The 25,850-nt window shown below is 39.6% G+C and overlaps 1 long non-coding RNA gene across 1 annotated transcript; it reads right to left on the minus strand.

The window, feature by feature from the left end:
- Nucleotides 1-1,736: 1,736 nt before the first annotated feature.
- On the minus strand, nucleotides 1,737-25,429 carry LOC139073449 (uncharacterized). Its single transcript, XR_011522197.1, has 5 exons — nucleotides 25,203-25,429; nucleotides 24,240-24,400; nucleotides 24,098-24,125; nucleotides 4,958-5,014; nucleotides 1,737-4,379 (listed from the first exon to the last, which is right to left on the minus strand). It is a non-coding gene; the product is annotated as an uncharacterized lncRNA (long non-coding RNA).
- Nucleotides 25,430-25,850: the final 421 nt, after the last annotated feature.

The following is a 25,850-nucleotide window of genomic DNA, read 5'->3' on the forward strand; positions in this document are numbered from 1 at the left end:
GCAGCCTTTGATAAATTAAGGATACGTAAGTCTAGCCTTAGAATAACCACTAGTATATAATAAAAATAGGTGTAGCTAAAATGCCAATAGTGGAAATAAAATAAGCTCCAAAAACATTCAATTAATTCAAAAGAAGGCAAGATAAAATGATCGAAGGAATGAAGGCCAAAAGAAGAAAACAAAATAACAACAAGATGGTTGACTTCAACTCAACCACGCCCATAATTGCATTAAATGTAAATGAAGCATATATTTCAATTAAATGGCAAAGAATGTCAGACCATATATAAAAGCAATACCCAATTATATGCTACCCATAAAAGACGCATTTTAAATATAAAATAAAGTGTGATTGGAAGTAAAAGTGTGAGAAAATACATACCATGCAAACAGCACGCATGAGAATGCTGCAATGGCTATTTTAATATCAGAAAAGTAGATGTCAAGACAAAGAGTACTACTAGAGATAAAGTGAAATATTGTATAATGAAAGGGACAACTCATCGGGATTCTAAACATGTATGCACCTAATAACAGAACTTCAAAAAACATGAAGCAAAAATGACAGAAGTAAAGGGAGAAATCAACAACTATACAAAAATTAATTTGAAATAGATCATAGACCTAAACTTATAAGATAAACTACAAAACTGCTACAGAAAAGATAGGAAAAAATCTTCATAACCTTGAAGTAGAATGTGATATTGTGATTTATAGTAAGAAATATATATTTAGTCTTCAAATCTGTTGCTGGCACAGAACTCTAAAACCCTCGGGATTTCCTGTGATGAAAACCATAAAGGTGTCTCCTGTTACGTGAACGAGGTGACTTTTGGAAGGCTCCTAGGGATGGGGCTGGTTGCCAGGAGAACCAACCACGTGATTGGAGGGTCACACCTTTCAGCCCCATCCCCTGGCTCTGGGGAGGGGAGAGAGGCTGGAGGTTGAATCAGTTGCCAATGGCCAATGATTTAGTCAGCCATGCCTGCGTAATAAAGCCTCCATAAAAACCCAAAAGGACAGGGTTCAGAGAGCTTCCAGGCTGGGGAACCAGAACACTTCCACATGCAACCATGCCAGGCCCACACTGCAGGAGGACAGAGCTCCTTTGTTCAGGACTTCGCCTTCTGTACCTCTTCATCTGGCTGTTGATTTGTATCCTTTAATATCCTTTACAAGAAACCAGTAATCTAGTGAGTAAACGGGTTTCCTGAGTTCCGTGAGCTGCTGTAGCAAATTAGTCAGAACCAAGGAGGGAGTCCTGGGAACCTCCAATCTGTAGCTGATCGGGTCAGTCAGAAGCACGGGTAACTTGGGCTTGTGATTGGCACCTGAAGTGGAGGGAAGTCTTGTGGGACTGAGCCCTTAACCTGTGGAATCTAATGCTATCTCAGCGCAGACAGTGTCAGAATTGAGTTGAACTGTGGGACACCCAGCTGGTGTCGGAGCATTGCTCACTGGTGTGTGAAACTGTCTCCCCACGTTGGAACTGGAGTACAGAACAAATGTAGGCAAAGATGTCTTAGAACACAAAAAGCGCTAAATGTAAAAGAGAAAAATCAATAACATGCACTTCATCAAAATTAAAAATCTCTGCTAACCAAAAGACCAAACACTTTCCTCCCAAGATTGAGAACAAGACAAGGATGTCCACTCTTACCTCTTCCGTTCAACGTTGCACTGGAGGTTCTGGCCAGGGAGATTAGGCAAGAAAAAGAAATAAAAGGCAGCCATACTGAAAAGGCAGAAATACAACCATCTTTATTCTCAGACAACACAATCTTGTATTCAGAAAATCCTAAGGAATCCACTTTTAAAAAGAGGACTATAACTAATAAATGAGTACAGGAAGTTGGCAGCATAGAAAATCAACACATAAAAGTCAATTGTATTTCTACATGCTAGCAATGAACATCTGAAATGAAATTAAGAAAGCAGTTCCGTTCATAATAGTATCCAAAAAAGAGTTAGGAATACATTTAACAAAAGAAGTGTAAAACTTATACTCTGAAAACTACAAGATATTGTTGAAAGAATTAAAGAAGATCTAAACAAATGGAGAGACATTACATCTTCATGCATTGGAAGGGTCAAGATAGTTAAGATGGCAATTTTCCGCTAATTACCCAAGACTATGCAATCCCACCAAAATTCCAGCTGGCATTTTTTTGGGCAGAAGTTGACAAGCTGATCTAAAATTCCTATGCAAATCCAATGAACACAGAATAACTAAACAATCTGGAAAAAGAAGAACGAAGTTGGAGGACTGATATATCCCAATTTCAAAACTTGGTACAAAGCTACTGTAATCCAGACGGTGCGACACTGGCATAAGGATAGACATTTGGATCAATGGAAGAGAACTGAGAGTCCAGAAATAAACCTGTACATTCTCAGTCAACTAATTTCCCACAAGGGTACCAAGACAATCCAATGGGGCAGAGAATCCTCTCAATAAATGGTGCAGGCACAGCTGGATAGCCACATGCAGAAGGCTATATTTGGACACTTATCTCACACCATACATCAAATTTAACTCAGAACAGATCAAGACCTAAATGTGAGAATTGAAATTATAAAACTCTTAGAAGAAAGCATAGGGGTAAATTTTAGTGACCTGGGTTAGGCCGTGCTTTCTTAGATATGATATTAAAAGCATAAGAGAGAAAAGAGAAACTGATAAATTGGACTTCATTACTCCCCCTAGTGGATCTAAAATATAACCTTATTTATTATTATTTCATCTTTTTTTGAAACAATAGTAAAAGAAATTTCTATAGCTATCGCTCTAATCAGTGGTCATTTTAATGGTCACTCCTGTGAATTAACTTTGACAAGAGGCATGAGGGCCCTTTCTGGATAGAAATGACCTGTATCTTGAGTGTGGTGGTAGTTGCACAACGGTACCAACACCAATTTATCTGAAGACTGTTAACTGTGCGTTTCACTGCATGTAAATTTCACCTCAATAAAAGCTTTATTTTATAAAGTGGCCGCTCTGAGGAGTGATACGAGAGGAAAGGAAGTTGTGCCTGGAGTCTGCTTTTCATTATAAGCCCTTCAGTGTTTCTTAAAATTTGTAAAAGCATGTGTATGGATTACTTTAAATTCTTAAAGTTTTGAAAAATAAAACACATTCAAATTTGAAGCTTCGTTGCTTCGTGGAAGACAGAAGATGAGAAGAAATCTGTTTGGGAGGGCATCACTGACCCCGAGCTGGAGCCCTGGCTGGGGACACCCCCCGGAGGTCTGGGGGCAGGGTCTGCAGTCAGCACTTGCTCCTGAAAGCCACAGTAGAAGCGAGGTTGTCATCATTTACTCCCTGTTGTGGGGCTACTGTACCAAACACATAATCTGTACAAAAAATGAAAGTCAAAATCTCAAAAGCTTCCGTTTTTTTCATGCTAAAGCTTATTTGCATATCAAAATTGCCTCAGGACAATAAGCAGAATTTAAAAATTAAGGAATTTCATTAGATAGAGAGAAAGAAGTAGGACAAATGCGTCAAAGTATAGAGCACTCCCCTCTGTCACCGAAAAGCTGGTTTCAAGTTGAAATTAGCCACCGCGAAACATTCTTAAATAAAGAGCGAGACAAACCATCACAGTTGTTGAATTCTGGTAATTCTTCTACCGCAAATTTCTTTGCTAATTCAGAGACAAATAAATCTTTTTCATTAAAAAATATACATCTGTACAGCATTACTCCCTCTAGTGGATCTAAAAAATAACCATGTTTATAGCAATTTCATCTTTTTTGGAACCATAGTAAAAGAAATTTCCATAACAATCACTCTGATCTGATCGGTGGTTATTTTAATGATCACCATAGCGAGTTAATTTTGCTTTCCTGTGTAGGATGCTTTTATCCATTCCCTCTCCTCTAAGAAAAAGGTACTTCACATTTATCTGAATAATTAACCACTCATAAATCAGAAAATGATAGACAAGGATAAAAATTTGAAAACTACCGAAGGTTGTATCGTACTCGACATAAATCATAAATATTCAAAGAATTTCAGTCACTTTCGAGTAAAGTGCAACTTAGAGAGTCATTTCAACAGCTCCCACGTGTCACTCAAAGTGTTCAAAATTGGGTTAGCAATCACTTTTTAATAAGTAATCATTCAGCTTTCATATCTACTTATTTTTTTATAAAGAAAAATTTAAAATAGAATCTAATTATTCATCAGAACATCAAGGCTCAAATGCTATTTAGAAGTTTTCAGGGAACATTTTGTTTGCCTACATTTTGCATTTGGGGACATGTACATAAGTAACAAAATGACATGTTTCATTGGCACGACTTCCATTTCCAGACAAGCGAGCTCACCACAACTCAATTAGTTCGTCCAGACGCCGCGCCTCCAGAACGGGCACCTTAAAGAAAGCGAAGATGGGTAAGTTCAGCTGAGCGGATCCCTGCGGCCGAATCCATGTGAAATTTTCATAGTCAGACAGCAAGCCCTGTGACTCCGGGACTTGGAACTAGTTTTACTATCGCAAATAACCAAACAGAGTTTCACATAGCTTTTCAAAATGAAGAATTTGAAATGGCAACACATCTTAGAAGTGCGGGCTCTTACGGAAGCGGATTTGGGTAAAATATTGATGACAAGGTTTCAAGTGCCCAGGAAGTAACGTTTAACGGCAGGCAAAGAGATGCATTTCCCACCAAAATCGAATGCCGCTGCCATCAACAACCCCACAGAGGCCCAGCTACCTCAAATGGAAATGAAAATATAATGTATGGAAATATTCTCTTAGAAAAACTCCTTAAGGCTTCACATGTATTAATGTATTAGTTTGCAAACATTAAGATCAAAGCCAAAGCAACAAATACATCCTAAAAAGTTTTTCGTCAGATTTTTATTAACGATATACAAGTAGCAGGGCATAAAAAATTAATAGGCTCAAACCTTGAAATGTCAAACCCGATGATCTCTAGCCATGCTCACCTCCTTTGCTTTTTGTTTCAGTCTTGCTGGCTGTGGGTCCTCTTGCCTTGAGCGTCTCTATATGGTTAAAAAAAGGAGAAGGAAAGGTTAACAGATGGTTTAAGAGCCCCTCGTCTGTTGCAGTAAGTTAAAAAATAGCAAAGGAAGGAGCATAGGACCCAAGGTGTCAAACGCAAGGCCTAAATTCATAGATGTGTAATGTCAAGCCTTTAGGCTTACCCAATCGACTGCTAAATATTCAGTTTTAAATAAAATCTACTGTAGGTTTAAAAAAATCAACCCACTTTACTTATAATACGGCTAACTCTTAAGTTTAAAAATGTTTCTGTTCTTTTTTCCGTATAAGATGCTGTACACTGAGTCCGCCACATTCATTAGGCCCTCTAAGTAAATCTGTGCCCCCAATCTTTTCTTTCCAGGAAACCCAACTCATCTGATAGAGAAGTGGCCACTATAAAGCCAGAAAAGAAATGTGCATAACGCACATTTCCCACTTACTGGATCCCAAAATATCCTGTGGTGCCCAACTTTCAGTCCCCAAATCTCTTGGACAATGAGGTCAATCCTTATTGCTAACAGATCTTCCCACATCTATCACATAACTATGCCAGCCACATGTGCAGGATCCCCTCTGCCATGCTATTTAGCACGTGCTGATATACTTAGGACCTAAAGAGCTACGTAAAGAAGAAAATAAAAATTAATAATGTTTAACTTGAAAAGACAAGAGATAACAAATGCTGGCAAGGATGTGGAGAAAGGGGAACCCTTGTGCACTCGTAGGAATGTAACTTGGTGCAGCCACTGTGGAAAACAGTGTGAAGGATCCTTAAAAAATTACAAATAGAACTACCACACGATCCAGCAATTTGACTTCGGGGTTTTTATCTGAAAAAAATGAAAAGACTAACTCAAAAAGATATATGCACCCCCATGTTCACTGTAGCATTATTTACAATAGCCAAGATATGGAAACAACTTGTGTCCATCAACAAATGAATGGATAAAGAAAAAATATACATTCATATATATGAAACATTATTATATTTAGCCATAAAAAAGAATGAATCTTGCCATTTGTGACAATAAGATGGACCTTGAGGGCATTATGCTAAGTGAAATAAATCAGACAGAGAAAGACAAATGTTCTATGATCTCACTTATACATGGAATAACGAAAAACAAAACCAAGCTCATTGATACAGAGAACAGATTGGTGGGTGCCAGAGGCTGGGGGTGAGGGGTGGGCAAAATGGGTAAAGAGATTCACCTGGTACAAACTTCTAATTTTAAAATAAATAAGTCATGGGTGTGTAATGTATAGCATGGTGACTATAGTTAATAATACTATTTTGCATGTTCAAAAGTTGCTAAGAGAGTAGATCTTAAAAGTTCTCATCAACCAAAAAAATCCTGTGGCTGTGTATGGTAACAGATATTAACTAGATTTACTGTGGTGATCATTTCACAATATACACAAATATTGAATCATTATGTTGTACACCTGAAACTAATATAAATTGTATGTCAATTAGGCCTTAATAAAAAAGAAATCGAAAAACAAAAAATATTTGACTTGAAATTCCAAAAGAAAAAAATTGCCTGGTTCTAATCTGTATTTATTAGCAACACGTTTTATACAGACAAAATGGAGAATGCTAAGCCACACTGTGCCGGCTTACACGGATCAAGGGCAGAGACCTCCATCAGAGGGACGTGAATCTGGACACTGACACCCACGCGGAGATGTGAGGGGAGAGGAGACAGCTTCACTGTTGGCAGAAGGAGGAGCCTCCTGGTGCTGGACTAATGGGGGCTCCCCTCTCTCCCCAGAGAGGAGCCCTGAGCTGCCCCATGACTGCCACCAGTGCCTGTCCCCCTTCCTGACTGCAGTGGCTGGACCCTCCCCATCAAACACACAGCTGTCCCAGGCAGCTTCTGATGTACAAACTGCCTCCTGACACACACGAGCTTTTCCTCCTCTAGATAATAGGCACCGGACCCTCCCAGTTACTAGAGCTGCTGACGGAAATCAGCTTCTTGTCTCATCACTGCTTCCTTCCTGCCTCACCAGAGCCTCCTTGTACGAAACTGGTGGGAAAAGAAAGAAAATGAAAATAGAGGAGCAAGGAGGAGATGTAGGAAACGAGGTCGTTATTTAAATGTGAGGAAGAGAAAGGGTGTTAAAGATTGGAGGAGAGATAAGAAGGCATAAAAGAGTGGTCTTGGAGAGTGGCAGAGCGAACCCGCTGGGAAATGGACTCCTACACTGGGCTGTGCTAAGGACCCACTTGAGGTCTGCGGTGATAACATTAAAGTAGGGCCGACGTAGCGGGGTACTGGGCCAGCAGAGGGACGAGGGAGTTGGGAATGTTCTGAGGAGTATAGCTGTGGACCACGCACCTAGAGACGGCTGTATTTCTAGTTACCTAAAAAGGGATTTAAATCAAATGAAAAGAGACACTGTCCCCAAGAAGTGGAATGATGGATAGTTTTTGCTACCAAAACTCTATATTTTTCAGGTCTTTATATGTTTCAGGATTTCGTAATATTTTTCAATGAGTATGTATTTCATTTTATAAACAGATAAAAACAATAAAGCTATGCCTTAAAATAAATTTAAAAATTTGAAATGCAGCAAAATGAGGTTTGTTAGGAAAGCAAGCAACTAACCCAATTTCCTGTAGAAAAACCGCTGCCCTAAATTTGGATGCTTCCTTGACTATTAATTTGGATATTAATAACCCTCTACAACAGGAAAATACTAATGAATCGCTTGGGGAAAATGCAGAAAAGCACAGTACTGGAAATCACACCCAAGACGAACCTGCAAAGCCGCTGGAAACATACCCGGACGTCAACAGGACCCGAGCGTCCTCCTTGTGGATTTCCAGGTGAAGTGGGTGGAGACCATTCTCTAGCCATCCCTGGAAGGTGGGGTAAGGAGGAAGAATTCCCTACCAGCTCAATCAAAGCAATAACAGAGCAGAAGGTGAGGTGGCCTTGGAAAGGCTGTGACGCTTATTCAGAGACTCAGGCCAGGGCTGCAGTCTCTTTCCTGTTGTGTGCGGCCCACTCTGCCCTATGAAGGCGGGACAGAGGGGCCCACAGCCCCTTCCTTGTCACACCACAGGCTGAGCCTAGGGTCTGACTTGGGAGAGGATGGGGTGCCTCCAGCTTTCTGGGCCCTGAAGGCCAGTGGGGTGTGGGTGTTGGGACTCAGCGTCTACAGCTTTCATCAAGAAAGTCAAGAAGGACCAACCTGTGGGCTTGGGGAAAAAGGTGCCTGATAAAGACACACACAGATATACCATATTTTAGTTTGTTTTCACTAAATTTCAGCTTTCAGTTCTTGTTGGAAGACATGAGGAAGGAACTTGACTGAAAGACCCTTCACCTCCTCCTGCTTTAAATTTTAAGGATGATAAATTACCGTGAAATTAATTGAGTTTCACTATTACACTTTACTGTGAGCCCTGAGCCGAGGACATTTTTATGTTAAAGTCTTTGTAGATGTAACATTTTGTACGCCTGAAATACTTCTGTGTATAATACTGATATTGGAAAAATCTATTAATATTTTGTAAAATGACATGTCTGGTATGGCACTTGGTTTTTTTCTGGGGGAAAAGAAAATAATTCTACAAAATATTAGAAATTCTACTGAGTGGACTGTGCAGCGACAGTTACGCCAATCTCAATAAGTTGAGGTCTTCATGAACGGGAAACTACTGTTTGAAAAGATAATTTCTGATATAATTGTAAATTGGCCAGGGTGGGGGGAAGGGGATCTTAAGACTTTCCATAAAAAGTACCTTTCTGAGTATTTTGCTTTTCACCCCCCAAAAATTAAAACTCCTAAAGCCACTCCCACTGGTGCAAAGACTATACCAGGGCTTTCTCACTGGGCTTCTGTTATAATTGGGAGCAGCATATTCCAGCATGATTGCTTGTTTCGGACACTTGCCAGCTTTACGGGGTTGGTAAAAGTGAGGAGGAACTCTGCTTTGCCTGACCTCATTTACGAACGGGAACACACGTTCGTTTAGAATTTGAAACCCCAAGTACTCACGCTTTAATCTTTCAGCCTTGGCTTTCATCAGAGCTTTTCTCATAGTCATGCCTCTTATAGTTTTATAATTTTAAGAAGGTAATACTGGAAGAGTTTAAGGCACTGGTATCCGTTTTCCATTAAATAAAGTGTCAAAACTCCTGTTGCTACACTACAGAGTCACCACCAGGCCAACAATTTCAATTTTAAACCCGTTTTCCCCATTCCGATGACATTAGAACTTCACCCATGGCACTTCTACCTTATAACTTTCATTTTTAATTAAAGAAGCTAAATTGGCAACAGAAAACACTTTGCTTTCACATTAGCTTTGTTAATAAAAAGTGAAAGTTAAAAGCAGTGTACCTGTGGATAAATCTAGTTCTGAACTCCAGGTTCTCCTTTCTCATAAAGGCGTTAAGTTAAAGGTCGATGCTTATGACGAAATAAAATAAAAAGAACAAGGAAAGTCGAAAATATTTAAAAACCAACTATTGGGGCTGATTACTAGTCTAGAATAGATATTTCTATTCAGCAAAGCTTTCACCATTCTAAAGACACTTGGCAAAATGGTACGTAGATAATTAGTAAAGATAGACAGCAGAAATCCCAAAAAGAGTGAAATAAAAATAATTCTTCTCAAAAAGAAACGTGTAGATGTTGACGTATAAGAAAGAAAGCCTGCAATTATCAAATCTAAAGAACTAATGTTAAGGCATAAAAGCATGTAAAGGGTTTTATTATTATAGAGTGAACAAATTAAGGTACTTTTTATTTGGTTAACATAAAGAGACAGAAAAATCTGAATGTCTTCTTTATCAGTTATACATATCTTCTAACATTAACGAAAAGCTCTATTTCAAACCAATGAGCTGAAAAAGCCAAACATCAGATTTCCAATCAATTCCTTTAAAATTCACTCTTCCACTTGTCTAATAGATATCTTTGTTATCAACAATAACAAAATAAAAACAAAAATAAACCCTACGAGCTTGGAATGCATATGGGGGCAAATCCCATAGCACTGCCAAGGCTTTGCAAACGGAATTGCCATTGGAACCATAACCCATAGATCTGATTGAAGATTTCAGCCTGAATCCAACAGGGTAGATAAAGGTTTACTACATAAGGCAACTATAACATCAGAGGGGTGATAGAATCTATATGATGGTGAGTTTCTACATTCCACCGGAAGTAGTAAAATATTGATTCTAGATAAACTGAAAAGTTAAGTGTGTTTATTGTAATTCCTAGAGCAATGAAATTATACTGAGATATTATCGAAACCAAAACCGCTAAACTAAAATGGAATACTGAAACCTTTAAATATTACAAAAATATTCATAGCAGCTTTATTTGTAATTACAAAAAACTGTAATCAGCCTAGATGTTCTTCTGCAGGCGTGGTTAAACAAATGGTGGTACCTACATACCATAAAATATTACTCAGCTATAACAAGGAGCAAACTAATAATACATGCAACGATGGATGGATCTCCAGAAAATTATGCTGCGCAAAAAAAGCCAATCCCAAAAGGTTATATACTGTATGATTCCATTTTTATCATATTTTTAAAATAATAAAATTTTAGAAATGGAGAAGAGATTAGTGGCTGCCAAGGATTAGGGCAGGGGAAGCTGGAAGAAGGTGAACATGGTTATAAGAGGGAAACACAGGGACCCTTGGGCTCCTCGTGGTGTTGGAACTGTTCAGTATCTTGACTAGGGTGGTGGATACACACACATACGCAGGCAATGAAATTGTACAGAACGTAATATACATACACACACAAATGAACACAAGTAAAACAGGGGACATCTGATAAAATTAGTAGGCTGTCTTAATGTCAATATCCTGATTGTGATATTATACTATAGTTTCGCAAAATGTTATCATTGGGGGAAATGGACAAACTGTACAAGAGGTCTCTTCATGTTATTTCTTAGAACTGTCAGTTAGATTTTTCTTTTAAAGTTTAAATAACCCAAAAGAAGGCAGGAAAGGTAAACACAGAAAATAAAAAAAGAAGGAACAAACAGAAAACAATAAAATGACCCATCAAAACATATCAATAATTACATTAAATGTAAACAATCGAAACACGCCAATTAAAAGATAAATCAAGTAGAATGGGTAAAAATGATCCAACTAAATGCTATTTAAAAGAAACTCACTTCAAATATAATAATTTGATATGTTAGAAGTAAAGAATGGAAAAAATATACCATGATAACACTAATCAAAAGAAGGAATGGCTATATTAATATTAGACAAAGTAGATTTTAGAACCAAAAATTATGTGAGATAAAAAGAGACATTGCACCATGATTAAAGTATCAACTAACCAAGAAAACATAACAATCCCAAATGTGTATGCATGTAGCAACAGAGCTTCAAAATACACGAAGCAAAAACTGACAAAACTGAAAGGAGAAATAGACACACCGGCAATTAGAGTTGGAGACGTGAACACTCTGTCGGTAGTTAACAGAACTCGTAAACAGAAAATCAGCAAGGATGCAGGAGAACGAGTCAACCCCATCGACTGACGGAATCTAAATCTACGTTACTGAAGGCTTCACTTCAGGACAGCAGAATACACATTCTTTTCAAGGGTGCGGGGAACATTCACCAAGTTAGGCCACATCCTGGGTCATAAACTACATCTTAACAAACTTAAAAGAATTAAAATTATATAGCCTATATTCTCTGACTATAACTGTAGTAAACTAGACATCAATATGGAAAGATAAAAGGAAAAATCCCTTCCTCAAAACTTAGAAATTAAACAACATTCTCCTAAATAATTCATGGGTCAAAGAGAGAGCCACAAAGGAAATTAGAAAATATTCTAAATTAGAAGAATATGTAGATAAACATTTCAAAATTTGCGGGGCGTGGTTAAAGTCGTGCTTAGTGGGAGGGCCAGCCCAGTGGAGCAGTGGTTAAGTTCACACGTTCTGATTCGGTGGCCTGGGGTTTGCCGGTTTGGATCCCCAGTGCAGACCCGTGCACCGCTTGGCAAGCCATGCTGTGGCGGGCGTCCCATGTATAAAGTAGAGGAAGATGGGCACGGATGTTAGCTCAGGGCCAGTCTCCCTCAGCAAAAAGAGGAGGATTGGCGGCAGATGTCAGCTCAGGGTTAATCTTCCTCAAAAAAAGAAAAAAGCAGTGCTTAGTGGAAAATTTATAGTGTAAAATGCTTATATGAGAAAAGAAGCTCTTGGGGCCGGCCTGGTGGCATAGTGGTTAAGTCACCCACTCCACTTCGGCAGCCTGGGGTTCACTGGTTCAGATCCCGGGCAGGGACCACTCATCAAGCCATGCCGTGGCAGCATCCCATATACAAAATAGAGGAAGAGGGGTGCAGATGTTAGCTCAAGACTAATCTTCCTCAGCAAAAAGAGGAAAATTGGCAGTGGATGTTAGTTCAGAGACAATCTTCCTTAAAAAAAAAGAAAGAAAGAAAGAAAGAAAAGAAGCTCTTAAGTCAATAATCTAATCTTATGTCTAAGAAGTTAAAAAAAGAAGAGCAAACTAAGTGCAAATCAAACAGCAGGAAGGAAACAATAAAATTAGAGCAGAAATCAATGAAAGTAAAAAGAGAAAATAATAGAGAAAATTAATGAAATCAAAACTGATTCTTTGAAACAGTCAATAAAACTGAGAAATTCCTAGCAAGATACACCAAGAAATTAGAGAGAAGATACAAATTACCAATATCAGGAATGAAACAGGGATATCACTACAGATAGGAACACTAAGAACAACTCTACACACAGAAACTCAACAACTTAGATCAAATGGGCCAATGTTTGAAAGCCACAAATTATCAAAACTCACTCAAGATGAAACAGATATTCTGAATAGTCATAAAACTATTAGAGAAACTGAATGCCTAGTTTAGAAAATCTTCCAGGAAAAGAAATCTCCAGGCCCAGATGGTTTCACTGGTGAATTCTACAAAACATTCAAAGAAGAAATGATATCAATTCTACACAATCTTTTCCAGAATATAAAAGAAGAAATTTTTTTTTTGAGGAAGATTAGCCCTGAGCTAACATCTGCTGCCAATCCTCCTCCTTTTTGCTGAGGAACACTGGCCCTGAGCTAACATCCGTGCCCATCTTCCTCTACTTTATATGTGGGAAGCCTACCACAGCATGGCTTGCCAAGTGGTGCCATGTCCACACCTGGGATTCAAACGGGTGAACCCCACCGGGCTGCCAAGAGGCAGAAAGTGCGAACCTAACCACTGCGCCACTGGGCTGGCCTCTGCTTGATTTTCTTAAAAACAATGAGTATGTATCTGTTCAAAAAAAAATGAAGTTACTTCTCTTTTAAAAAGTTCTCTTTAAAAATCTCTAAAAAAATTAAAATGATAATTTGAACATACACATCTACTTTTACTCTGAAAACCTCACGAAAACCATAGTAAAGTTAATTTCTCAAAAAAAAAAAAAAAAAAAAGAGACAAAGCCACAAGAAGAGGATGAATAATAGAAGCAACAAGAACAAACTTTTGGGAGGTGGAAAGCAGGTGGAAGAATGACTTAGACACAAGAACACCGAATCCTAAACTGAGAATTGACTAATCTGCACTGTGCTCCCTTCACACTCCTTCTCTGTGCAAACCCCCTCGATTCTCCAAAGACCTCCTCCTTTTGGACATTATCGATACTCCAGCCCGCCCTCTGTTCACTCTAAAATCCTACCTTTGTGGTTCTAATAATAATGATAACCAGGAACCATCTAAAGAGCACTTAACAAAGTGCCCAGTGTAATGTCAAGTCTTTACAAAATGAATGGACTTGGGCATTTGGAGGTTCTCAAATGTTTCTTATTGTTCAGTATTTTTTCCCCGACTTTGGTGTAAATCTCTTGAGAGGAGAATTTCTATTTTATCCAGCTCTAGATTTTTTTCACAGCACCAGACTCCAATGGGTAATTAATAAGTACCTAAGTTGCATCAGTTCATAGACTACGCGTCTACTGACCTTCGTTAGTGCCAATTAGCCAATGTCCAACCGGCGATTAAAAATAAGGGAGCATGGCTTTGTTGCCAGTTTAGGTCTCGCCACCAAAAAATTTGCCAGTTGTCCCAAAGGACAGCAGGTGGCATATCAGAGAGCCATCTATCCACTTACTGCAGGGTGACCTGACTAGTTTAGCATTTAGCAATCAGACTTCTAAACAGCAATAAACCCCATGCTGAGGAGGCAACAGATGAAAAAAAAAAAGATGCCTTTTATGGCGCTTCATGATAATGGCTTTATTGCCAAAAGCCATATTAGCAGAAGATGGAAGATTCAATTTATAGAATCTCCTGAATGTCTGTCTGTTCAGCAACAGCCTGTTTATGCCCCCAAAGAGATGGGTGCCTGTGGAAAACGTATTTGAAGGACAACCCGCAATGCTACTTGAATTCACAGTCTTTTCTTTTTCAAGCCAAAAGAGGGCGAAACTAATCAAATGAATTAGTGCATCCTGCTCTAAACTTCAGAGTCAAATTGGAACATTGAGAATTAGGACCACCCCACTCACTGTGATGATCCAAAAGTCACTGAAGACGATTCAGAGAAATGTCAGAAAAACTTCCTTCTTTCTGAGACAACAAAAGCAGATGGAAAACTGCTAAAATGGCTCAAGTATGTGGCACTTTTATAACATTTATGTGGCTCTTGAAAAAAATCCGCTTTAATTGACTTTTTGCTTCCCATGTCCTAATTCTGTCAAAAGCTCTTCTGGTGTTTCAGGGGTTTGAATCAGAGAACACACCATTCCAAATATACCTTGAATTCCTATGCTTCAGAAACGATGCGCTTCTTCTCAGGTCCTTGCAAAAAAATTATAAATAAAATCCATTTCTAGAATGGCATTGAAAACAAAGCAAACGGAGGAATTACACTGGCAATAAATTTCACCAGGTGGCCTAGCAGAGCCTCCAGCTCTCTGTGTGACCTGGAAAATTCCGTTCAACCTCTCTGTTTCATATTATCTCCATATGAAGAGTAAGAAGTGAATATTCTTCTATGTCAAATACCGACTATGAGAGCTGAAAGAGGCCTTGATACTCACCTTGTTTATCTGCCTTAGTTTATACATGAGGTACCTTGAAAGGCATGTGGTAAAAATAAATGCAAGGATGATGGTTCTCTAAGTCTCAGAGGGTGTAAGTAATGGGTTTAAAAAACAAAGAACTAAACAAAAATATCTTTCACCTTCTTTATGGACAAATTTGACCTTGGGTTAACATTCTTGCTCTGTCCCCCTGGAAAGCCAATCAAGGTGGAAGGTCAGCATGTTCCCAGGCTGTCCTTGTGTGGAGGAAGGGAGGCAAAGAGGATGACTCACTGGAGTGAGTAAACAGTGCCAAACATGGTTGATTTGGGTCTTGTGGGGCTAAATGTCTGCCTAGACCAGAAAACCCCCAATATGGGGCCTTAATAGAACAAAATCACTATATACATCTCTTAAAGTATTTTAGTCACCTTCTCATTACTTTTTTCTTTTATAACCTTTTTATTATAAAATAAACATCATTATTAAAAACAAACAAACCTTGTAACCAGCACCAAGGTCAAGAAATACAAATTTACAGGCAACCCCAGAAATCCCTCTGTGTGCCTTGTCCCGGCATCAGCTCCATCCTATTTCCCAAAAAGAACCAATATCCTGGCTTTGCTTTTTTTTGGTGATTTTGTCACCAAGTGTGTACCCCTCATATACACCTTGCCATGCCCTTTTAAAAAATTTTATATGTCTTTACAATACTTCAAGCTAATAGCAAGCAAAAGAAAGCAGGTGTTGCAATACTTATATCAGACAAAACAGATTTCAAAATAAGGCAGGTAAAGAGAGACACAGAGGGACAATATATAAGGATCAAAGGGACACTTCATCAAGAAGAAATAACACTTATAAATATCTATGCACCCAACACAGCAGCACCAAAGTTCATAAAGCAACTATTAACAGACCTAAAGGAAGACGTTAAAAACAACACACTAATAGTAGGGGACCTCAACACCCCACTCACATCAATGCACAGATCATCCAGACAGAAAATCAACAAGGAAATAGTGGAGCTGAATGAAAAACTAAAACAATTGGACTTAATAGACATATATAGAACACTTCATCCAAAAACAGAATACACATTCTTCTCAAGTGTGCATGGAACATTCTTAAGGATAGACCATATGCTGGGAAACAAGGCAAGCCTCTACAAATTTACAAAAATTGAAATAATAACAAGCATCTTCTCCAATCATACTGCTATAAGGCTAGAAATTAATTACAAAAAAAAGCTGAGAAAGGCACAAGGACGTGGAGACTAAACAATATGCTGCTGAACAAGCAAGGGATGATTGAAGAAATTAATGAAGAAATCAAAAAATACCTGGAGACAAATGAAAATGATAACATGCCATACCAACTCATATGGGATACAGCAAAAGCTGTATTAAGAGGAAAGTTCATCGCAATACGGACACATCTTAACAAACAAGAAAAATCCCAAATAAGCAATCTTAAACTGCACCTAACCAAATTAGAGCAAGAAGAACAAACAAAGCCCAAAGTCAGCAGAAGGAGAGAAATAATAAAAATCAGAGCAGAAATAAATGCTATTGAAACGAAAAAGGTGGTAGAAAGGATCAATGAAACAAAGAGCTGGTTCTTTGAGAAGATAAATAAAATTGACAAACCCCTAGCCAGACTTACAAAGAAAAAAAGGGAGAAAGCTCAAATAAACAAAGTCAGAAATGAAAGAGGAGAAATAACAACAGACTCCGCAGAAATACAACGGATTATAAGAGAATACTACGAAAAATTATATGCCAACAAAATGGATAACCTAGAGGAAATGGATAAATTCTTGGACTCCTACAATCTCCCAAAGCTTACTCAAGAAGAAGCAGACAATTTGAACAGACCAATCACAAGGAAAGAGATTCAAACACCAATCAAAAACATCTCAAAGAATAAAACCCCAGGACCAGATGGCTTTCTTGGGGAATTCTACCAAACTTTCAGAGAGGATTTAATACCTATCCTTTTCAAGCTATTCCAAAAAATTAGGGAAGATGGAACACTTCCTAACACATTCTGTGAGGCCAACATCACGCTGATACCAAAGCCTGACAAGGACATCATGAAAAAAGAGAACTACAGGCCAATATCACTGATGAACATAGATGCAAAAATTCTACACAAAATTTTGGCAACCAGAATTCAGCAATTCATCAAAAGGATCATACATCATGATCAGGTGGGATTCATACCAGGGACACAGGGATGGTTCAACATCCGCAAATCAATCAACATGATACACCACATCAACAAACTGAGGAATAAAAACCACATGATCATCTCAATAGATGCAGAGAAAGCATTTGACAAGATCCAACAGCCATTTATGATAAAAACTCTGAACAAAATGGTCATAGAAGGAAACTACCTCAACATAATAAAGGCCATATATGACAAACCCACAGCCAACATCATACTCAAGGGACAAAAACTGAGCGCCATCCCCCTGAAATCAGGAACGAGACAAGAATGCCCTGTATCACCACTCTTATTTAACATAGTACTGGAGGTCCTGACCAGAGCAATCAGGCAAGAAAAAGGAATAAAAGGAATCCAAATAGGGAGGGAAGAAGTGAAACTCTTGCTGTTTGCAGACACCATGATCTTATATATAGAAAACCCCAAAGAATCCAGTGGAAAACTCTTAGAAGTAATCAACAACTACAGCAAAGTTGCAGGGTATAAAATCAATTTGCATAAATCAGTAGCATTTCCATATTCTAATAACGAATTAACAGAAAAAGAACTCGAGAACACGATACCATTCACAATCACTACAAAAAGAATAAAATACCTCTGGGTGAATTTAACTAAGGAAGTGAAAGACCTATACAATGAAAATTACAAGGCCTTTCTGAGAGAATTGGATGATGACATAAGGAGATGGAAAGACATTCCATGCACATGGATTGGAAGAATAAACATAGTTAAAATGTCCGTTCTACCTAAAGCAATCTACAGATTCAATGCTATCCCAATCAGAATCCCAATGACATTCTTTACAGAATTAGAACAAAGAATCCTAAAATTCATATGTGGCAACAAAAGACCCCGAACTGCTAAAGCAATCCTGAGAGAAAAGAATAAAATGGGAGGCATCACAATCCCTGACTTCAAAACATACTACAAAGCTACAGTAATCAAAACAGCATGGTACTGGTACAAAAACAGGTGCACAGATCAATGGAACAGAATTGAAAGCCCAGAAATAAAACCACACCTCTATGGACAGCTTATCTTTGACAAAGGAGCTGAGGGCCTACAATGGAGAAAAGAAAGTCTTTTCAACAAACGGTGCTGGGAAAACTGGAAAGCCACATGTAAAAGAATGAAAATTGACCATTCTTTCTCACCATTCACCAAAATAAACTCAAAATGGATCAAAGACCTAAAGGTGAGACCTGAAACCATAAGGCTTCTAGAAGAAAACGTAGGCAGTACACTCTTTGACATCAGTATTAAAAGGATCTTTTCGGACACCATGTCTTCTCAGAGAAGGGAAACAATAGAAAGAATAAACAAATGGGACTTCATCAGACTAAAGAGCTTCTTCAAGGCAAATGAAAACAGGATTGAAACAAAAAAACAACCCACTAACTGGGAAAAAATATTTGCAAGTCATATATCTGACAAAGGCTTAATATCCATAATATATAAAGAACTCACACAACTCAACAACAAAAAATCAAACAACCCGATCAAAAAATGGGCTGGAGACATGAACAGACATTTCTCCAAAGAAGATATACGGATGGCCAATAGGCACATGAAAAGATGCTCATCATCGCTGATCATCAGGGAAATGCAAATCAAAACTACACTAAGATATCACCTTACACCCATTAGAATGACAAAAATATCTAAAACTAATAGTAACAAATGTTGGAGAGGTTATGAAGAAAAAGGAACCCTCATACACTGCTGGTGGGAATGCAAACTGGTGCAGCCACTATGGAAAACAGTATGGAGATTCCTCAAAAAATTAAAAATAGAACTACCATACGACCCAGCCATCCCACTACTTGGTATCTACCCAAAGAGCTTGAAGTCAGCAATTCCAAAAGTCCTATGCACCCCAATGTTTATTGCAGCATTATTTACAATCGCCAAGACATGGAAGCAACCTAAGTGCCCATCAACAGACGAATGGAGAAAGAAGATGTGGTACATATATACAATGGAATACTACTCAGCTGTAAAACAGAACAAAATCATTCCATTTGCAATAACATGGATGGACCTTGAGGGAATTATGTTAAGTGAAAGAAGCCAGATAGAGAAGGACAATCTCTGTATGACTCCACTCATGTGAGGAATTTAAAAATGTGGACTAAGAGAACAGATTAGTGGCTACCAGGGGAAAGGTGGGGTGGGGGGTGAGCACAAAGGGTGAAGTGGTGCACCTACAACACAAATGACAAACATTAATGTTCAACTGAAATTTCAGAAGATTGTAACCTATCATTAACTCAATAAAATAAATAAATAAAAATTTAATACGTCTTTTAGGTTTCTCTTAATTTTACAGGACTCTCTCCATCTCTTGCTTTTCATTACAATTTATCTGTTGAAAAACCTAGGGCATTTGACCTGTAGAGTTCACAGGTTGGTTTTGCTGATTGATACCCTTGGTGTAATTCAACATGTTCCTATGTGTTTCTTACAACTTGGTAGCTGGATCTAAAGGCTGGATCAGACTCAGGTTCAGTCCCTTTGGTGATAGCATAGGTGGTTCTGAGGTCTTTCAAGAGGAGGCACATATAGTCTGATGATCTCTCTATCAGATGTGAGCAGCTGTCAAGGTGCAGTGCCTAAATTCATTAAAATGATGACATTGTAATTGTAATTCTAATTCTTTTTTACTTATTAGGTGGAATGTTTTTATAAAGAGATGCCTCCTCTCTTCTACAGTCTGGTTGCCACTGTCCCAGGTCACCTAGAAAAGGCTGATTAAATGCTTGAATCTTTCCTTTTATTGATGAATTACAAGATAATTAATTGGACCCCTATCATTCTTTGAAGGTGACCAACCGAGTTTTTATTTTAAAAATCATTATGCACTCATGGATTTAAACATACTGTGATAAGCTTTGATCCATTACAAATATTTCCCTTATTGTAGTTCAAATGGTCCTAAACTTGGCCAGTAGGGGTCTTTTCAAATTAGCTTCTGAGTCCTTATAGTCTCTGCTAGCTTCCTCATTATGTGGCTAGACAAGATGCTCCAGTTCATCTTGTACATTCTCTGCTCCAGATCTGGAACCAGCCATTTCTCCGAGATCCCTGGTTTCCTTTAGTGGGAAATGATATTGTAAGGCTACAATCTGGGCACTGGGGGTGCTCGCTCAGTCCTAGGCCTTTTCATTAGTCAGAACTAGAAATACATATACACACAAATGCACACATACATACATATAACATTTTTCTAAATAAAATAGCTTATGGGTTTATACTGATAACTTCTCATTTAAACTCAAGACTGCTTTTTAACATAATCTCGCCTGTATTCTACCTATGTCTCCTTTCTTCTATACTTCTAGACCATTCTACTCTGGTTCTCTAAAACATAATAGATGACAATTAGAATATCTCACAATTACTCATTTTCTTTATCCCAAGTTACACAACATCTTCAGATTAACGATGCTAATACTACCACCGCCAACCGAATTACAGAGAACAGTTAAAATAATCTTGCATATGCTCTCTCCTTTCTCCTCCATTTTTTGTAGTTGTACCATACAGCGTCAGCGCACATACCATCACATACCACGCTCCCTCTCACCCTCATTTAGTCTAAAATTTGTAAGTAATTATATGTTTAATGTTCACCACCAGTCCTTATATTGATGCCTTTCTAGGCATTTTGGTTGTCTGAAGCTCTTTCTCTAGAAGATTCTTCAAAAAAGGTTCATAGAAACATTATTTTCTGAGGTCTTGCAAACTGATAACAGTAACCTGTATACTTGAAAGTCAGGTTTCCTGGATATAAAATCTTTGGCTCGCATGTCCTTTCCTTGAGTATTTTAAACATACTACTCCATTTTCTTCTAGCATAAAGTGCTACTGCGAAAAAAAGTCAATAATTTAATTGACTTTCCGTTTTAAGTCACTTGTGCTTCTCGTTTAGGGAGCCAAAGGAATTGTTTTCCATTTTTTGTCCAGTTTTCTTGATATAATTGACATACATTACTGCATAAGTTTGAGTGATTACCATAATAGTTTTTTTCTTTTAAGTCCAGTTACTTTACCGGAATATGTCTTGGTGTTGCTCACTCTGGATTAACGTCCATTCTGGATCAATATTCTCAGTAGGCGGTGGGCTCTTTCAATAGGCAATTTCAAATATTTTTTAAATTCCAGAAACTTTTCTAAAATTACAGCTTTGAGCATTTGTTTGCTCCCCTTGCCGTCTTCCTCAAGGACTCAGTTTTTGCAGGTTGCACCATCTTGGCCTCAACATTCATCACTTCCTCTAGAATATTTTCATCTCTTGCCTCATTTATTTTTTATTTTTAACAATTTCCTCCTTTTAACTATTTTTAAGACGTTATCTACAGTTTTGTTTGTTCTTCTATTCCTTCTAGTTTAGTCTTAATTTCTAAAATGATGTTTTCTTTTATTCTTAAAAGAGTTCTGGCAGCTTTGCTGTTTTTCTAATTCTGATTTATGTTGTTCTTTCACGACTTGTATGATTTTCTTGGCGTCCTTTACCTTACTCTGAAATAGAACGTGAGAGTTTTGATTTGTTTTGTGGGCACGACTTTATGTGTGTTTTCATTGTCTGAAGACATACTATTCTGCTCTCTAATCTCCCTTTAAAAATAATAACAGTATGGGATTTGACCTCAATTGCTTGCTCATTTTTATATGAAATTAATTTTCCAGAAATTTTAGAAGAAAGGGTTAGCTTTTCTAATTTCACAGAGCTCCCCCTTCTGTCATTCTCTCGAAGCATTAAAAAATATGGAGGTTGATTTTTTTCTTTTTCTTTCTTTTTTTTTTTTTTTCCTGAGGAAAATTCACCCTGAGTGAAGATCTGTTGCCGATATTCCTCTTTTTTTTGTATGTGAGCCATCACCACAGCATGGCCATTGACAAGTGGTGCAGATCTGTGCCCGGGAAGAAAACCCAGGCAGCTGAGGTGGAGCACAGCGAACTTAACCACTAGGCCAGTGGGGCTTGCCCTGGAGGTTGCTTTTTGAGATGTCCTGTCTCTGTTCCCCTCCAGCACTTTTATCTGGACCTTCTCTTTCCTTCCTCTCTATTGCCTCCACTCAGCTCAACTTAATTTCCATCCCTAGCAGTTGCTTCTCAGTATGAGGCCCTATCCTAGAAGGGACAAGCTAAGAGCGTCCATACAGGCTAGTCCGCTCCAGCCCCTTCCACCCTCCCTGCAGGAGAGGAGAGGGCATGACCTCTCCTGGTCTCAGCTATGGTTTTCAAATTGGTCCGCTCACTTTCCCTTGAACCCCTGTCGGCTACTTTGGGGTGCTGCTATTCTGAAGTTGGCCAAATGCCCCGTTACTTTCTCTGCATTCGTCCACATGGACACCGATACTCCAAAGCTCTGCGGCTGCTGTCGCTTTGTCTTTGCTCATTGGTGTTTTAGAGTTTGTGGGGATACCTGGGCACCAGTTTTGTTGTAAACGTCATCCATAGTTTTTGGTTTTGCCATCTAGTGCTCTCTTTTTATGTGTAAATTTGCAGAGATCAGAAAACTCTGCCACCACTAGTGCCAACATCTTCCCAGAATCCCTTATTACTATGGCTACTTTAATATGATCATTCAAACAGCTAATATGAATACCAGATACCAGGACGGGTCTCCCTGATGCACTTATGGCATCAATATCCTAAGTATTGGTTGAGGTGAACCTAGAATTCCCAAATATTATAAGAAGTACCCCAAAATTGTCCTGCCAATTTTTGCCAAAAACCCAGTGTGTGTGTTTTCATGCACATTGGCTTCCGTTCCTCTGTAAGAGGTTCACATTTATTTTTTCTTTATGCTGGAACTCCACTGCCTGAGTAACAAGGGTAATATTTTTAAAATATTAAAAATATGTAATTTTTACTCCCTTCTGGTCATATTCCACCAAATAAGCAAAGCCAAGATTTCGTGTACCAGGGAAGGAGTCAGTGGCATAGCCGAAAACTGACGGGTCCCTTGTCAGCTTTCCATCTCAAAACTGGCTTTTTGGAGGCCACAAAAAGACCAACATCCTGAAGGGTGAGTTTTCTTGAAAAAGAAAGGCCCCTCCCATCTCCAGCCCCAAAGGTCCTCCATAAATATCCTTGTTCCATGCTGGGAGGACTTCCCAGGGAGGACCACTTCCTGAGGCAGAGAAGACTCAAATCGCCACAAGGGAGATTCCCAGTGAACAAGAAAGGAAGAGCCTTCTGTGATGAAGAGGCGCCAAGGGCATGAGAGAAGCTCAGGAGGGACCTGTCTTGATCCAGGCTCCTGAAAAAGCAGAGCCTGCAGCATGGTTTCATTCGTGATCACACAGGGCAGATGTGCGGATACAGGAGGATGAGACAGGAACAGCCAATCCAGGGCACTTTCTAAGTTGGCTACCACAGCAGACATGGGTGGCTCAATCCCATGGGACTGCCCAAGGAGCTTGATGAAATGTGTCTGGGAACCGCCAACCCCGCCCACTGCCCCGCTGCAGGGAAGAAAGGAGCAGCGTCTATCCATCAGCCCCATCCCCCACGAGTTAAGGGTTTCCCTGGGGATATTATCTCCCCTACACTTCCAAGGTGCTCCTGTGGGAGTGCTGAACAGGTACCCATGGGCCTCCCACAGCCCAGCATCAGAGGCCCCAGGGCAGGAATCAAGAGGCGCAGGGAGGAGCTGACGGTTTCACCGTGCAGAACTGGTTGCTGTGGTGGCGACATCTAGAAGAGGGGAGAGCACAGGCTGCGTCCGGTACAGGACCCACGGAAGCTCTTGCCACAGCAAAGGTGAAAATTCAATCAGATGTCCTACCTCTCATTACAGCGTGATGGATCACTTTCTGTAAGAAGAGAAGATATCCACAGTCTGTTGACATCAGATTTTTATTTCTTTCATGCACAATAAAGGACGTGTAAAGTGCTATGTAGATGTAAAAAAATACTTTATCAGTCACCTTTACAGACAGCAGAGCTGCCCCTGTCCCCGTGGGAAATACATTTCTCCCAGATCACACGTGCTCTGCACGTTCGCTCCAGAGTCCTCTCTGCCTTCAGAGCAGCCGGTAAGCTCTGCTGCAGACAGACACCAGCCGGGGGCGGCCGCATCCTCCTGAACCTGCCAGGCAGATGAGGAGCGATTCTTTCAGTTAGATGGCGTTGGCCTCGCTGAGAACCAGGGAGGCTCAGGAGCAGCTCCCGGGTTTCCCACATCGTATATAAAATGCCAGCAGACTGTTCTCCTGTGACACACAGCCAGCCTCCCCCAAGACTGATTCAGGAGCCACATTTTTCAGTACCCTTGAATCAGCAATCTCATAACTGAATCTCTGTAGGTTTAAAGTTTTTAATACCCTTTCACCCTTTAATATCCGCTTCAACCAGGATAATGTTCTTCTTACAATATCGTTTGTCTATCCTGCCACTTACTCAAATATAAGGAAAGTCTGCATCTCCCTGACTCGAAGTCTCTAAAGTCAGCAACCACGGCTTAGCCATCTCTGCACCCCCAGGATGCAGCATAGGGAATCACTCAGTACGTTTTAGTTAAACAGAAATGTAGTTAAGTTTTATCCCTTTAGTCTTAGAAACATCCGCAGTAAGATTATCTTTTGGTAACTGCATATTTAAGGTGTGAATTTCAGCCTAGGAGACAGGCTTCCTTTTACAGTCTGCGGTCCTCGGCTCGCTTCGTCATTGCACTAACTCATCACTGGGCTCGGGGTCACATTGACTCAAGCCAGGCTCTGTGTGTCAAATGACAACCAGAGCCAACATCTACTGGGGCTTAGTGGGCGCTAGACACCGCTCTATGCCCTTTACATGCTCTAACTCATCCAATGCTCTATCGACCTTATGGGTAGATACTATTATTATCTCCATTGTACAGGGGAGAAAACTGAGCAAGTTCAGCAGCTTACCAGGCTCCCACAGCTAGGAAGCGGTGGCTTCATTTCCAGCATGTAAAGCGTCCTTTGGCCATTTCTGCTCTGAGGACTGAATGACGTACTTGCTGGAGCAGTCTGTGCTGCTCTGTGATGCTGTCTTGGTTCCTCCCTAACCTTTCTGTGGTTTCTAATACTCCCATTACCACAACATACCCTGTGTCCTTTCAGAGAAATGAGAGCCATCAAACAATAACTGTGGTTCTTGCTGACTTGATCACGTGTCTGTCCTACTGCCCGCTCCTGGGATGGTCCCTCCCCGGTGGGTGGAGGAGCAGAGCTTTCACTGGGTGCTAGGGCTGCTCCTGAGCACTCACTGTGTGCAGAGCACGCGGCAAGACGCTGCGCTCCGGAGCTTGGCAGGAAGCCCTAAACCCACGAACGCACAAACACCACAAGACCCGCAAATGAGACATGCAAACCGCACGCCAGCAGAGTCCAGAGGAGGGAGAGCACTGTGAGCTGAGTGGGAAGGCTTTCTGGGTGACATTTAGACAGATGGAACACACGAAACAGCGTCTCAGGAGGGAGACCAACTTTGAAAAGGCGCAGAAGTGGGAACACAACTGCTGCTGTTGCTATTCCAATTCTAGGCTCAGTGACTCCTTTCGGGGGAAAAAAATT

The sequence above is a fragment of the Equus przewalskii genome, chromosome 9, assembly GCF_037783145.1.
Source record: "Equus przewalskii isolate Varuska chromosome 9, EquPr2, whole genome shotgun sequence".
Lineage (NCBI taxonomy): Eukaryota > Metazoa > Chordata > Mammalia > Perissodactyla > Equidae > Equus > Equus przewalskii.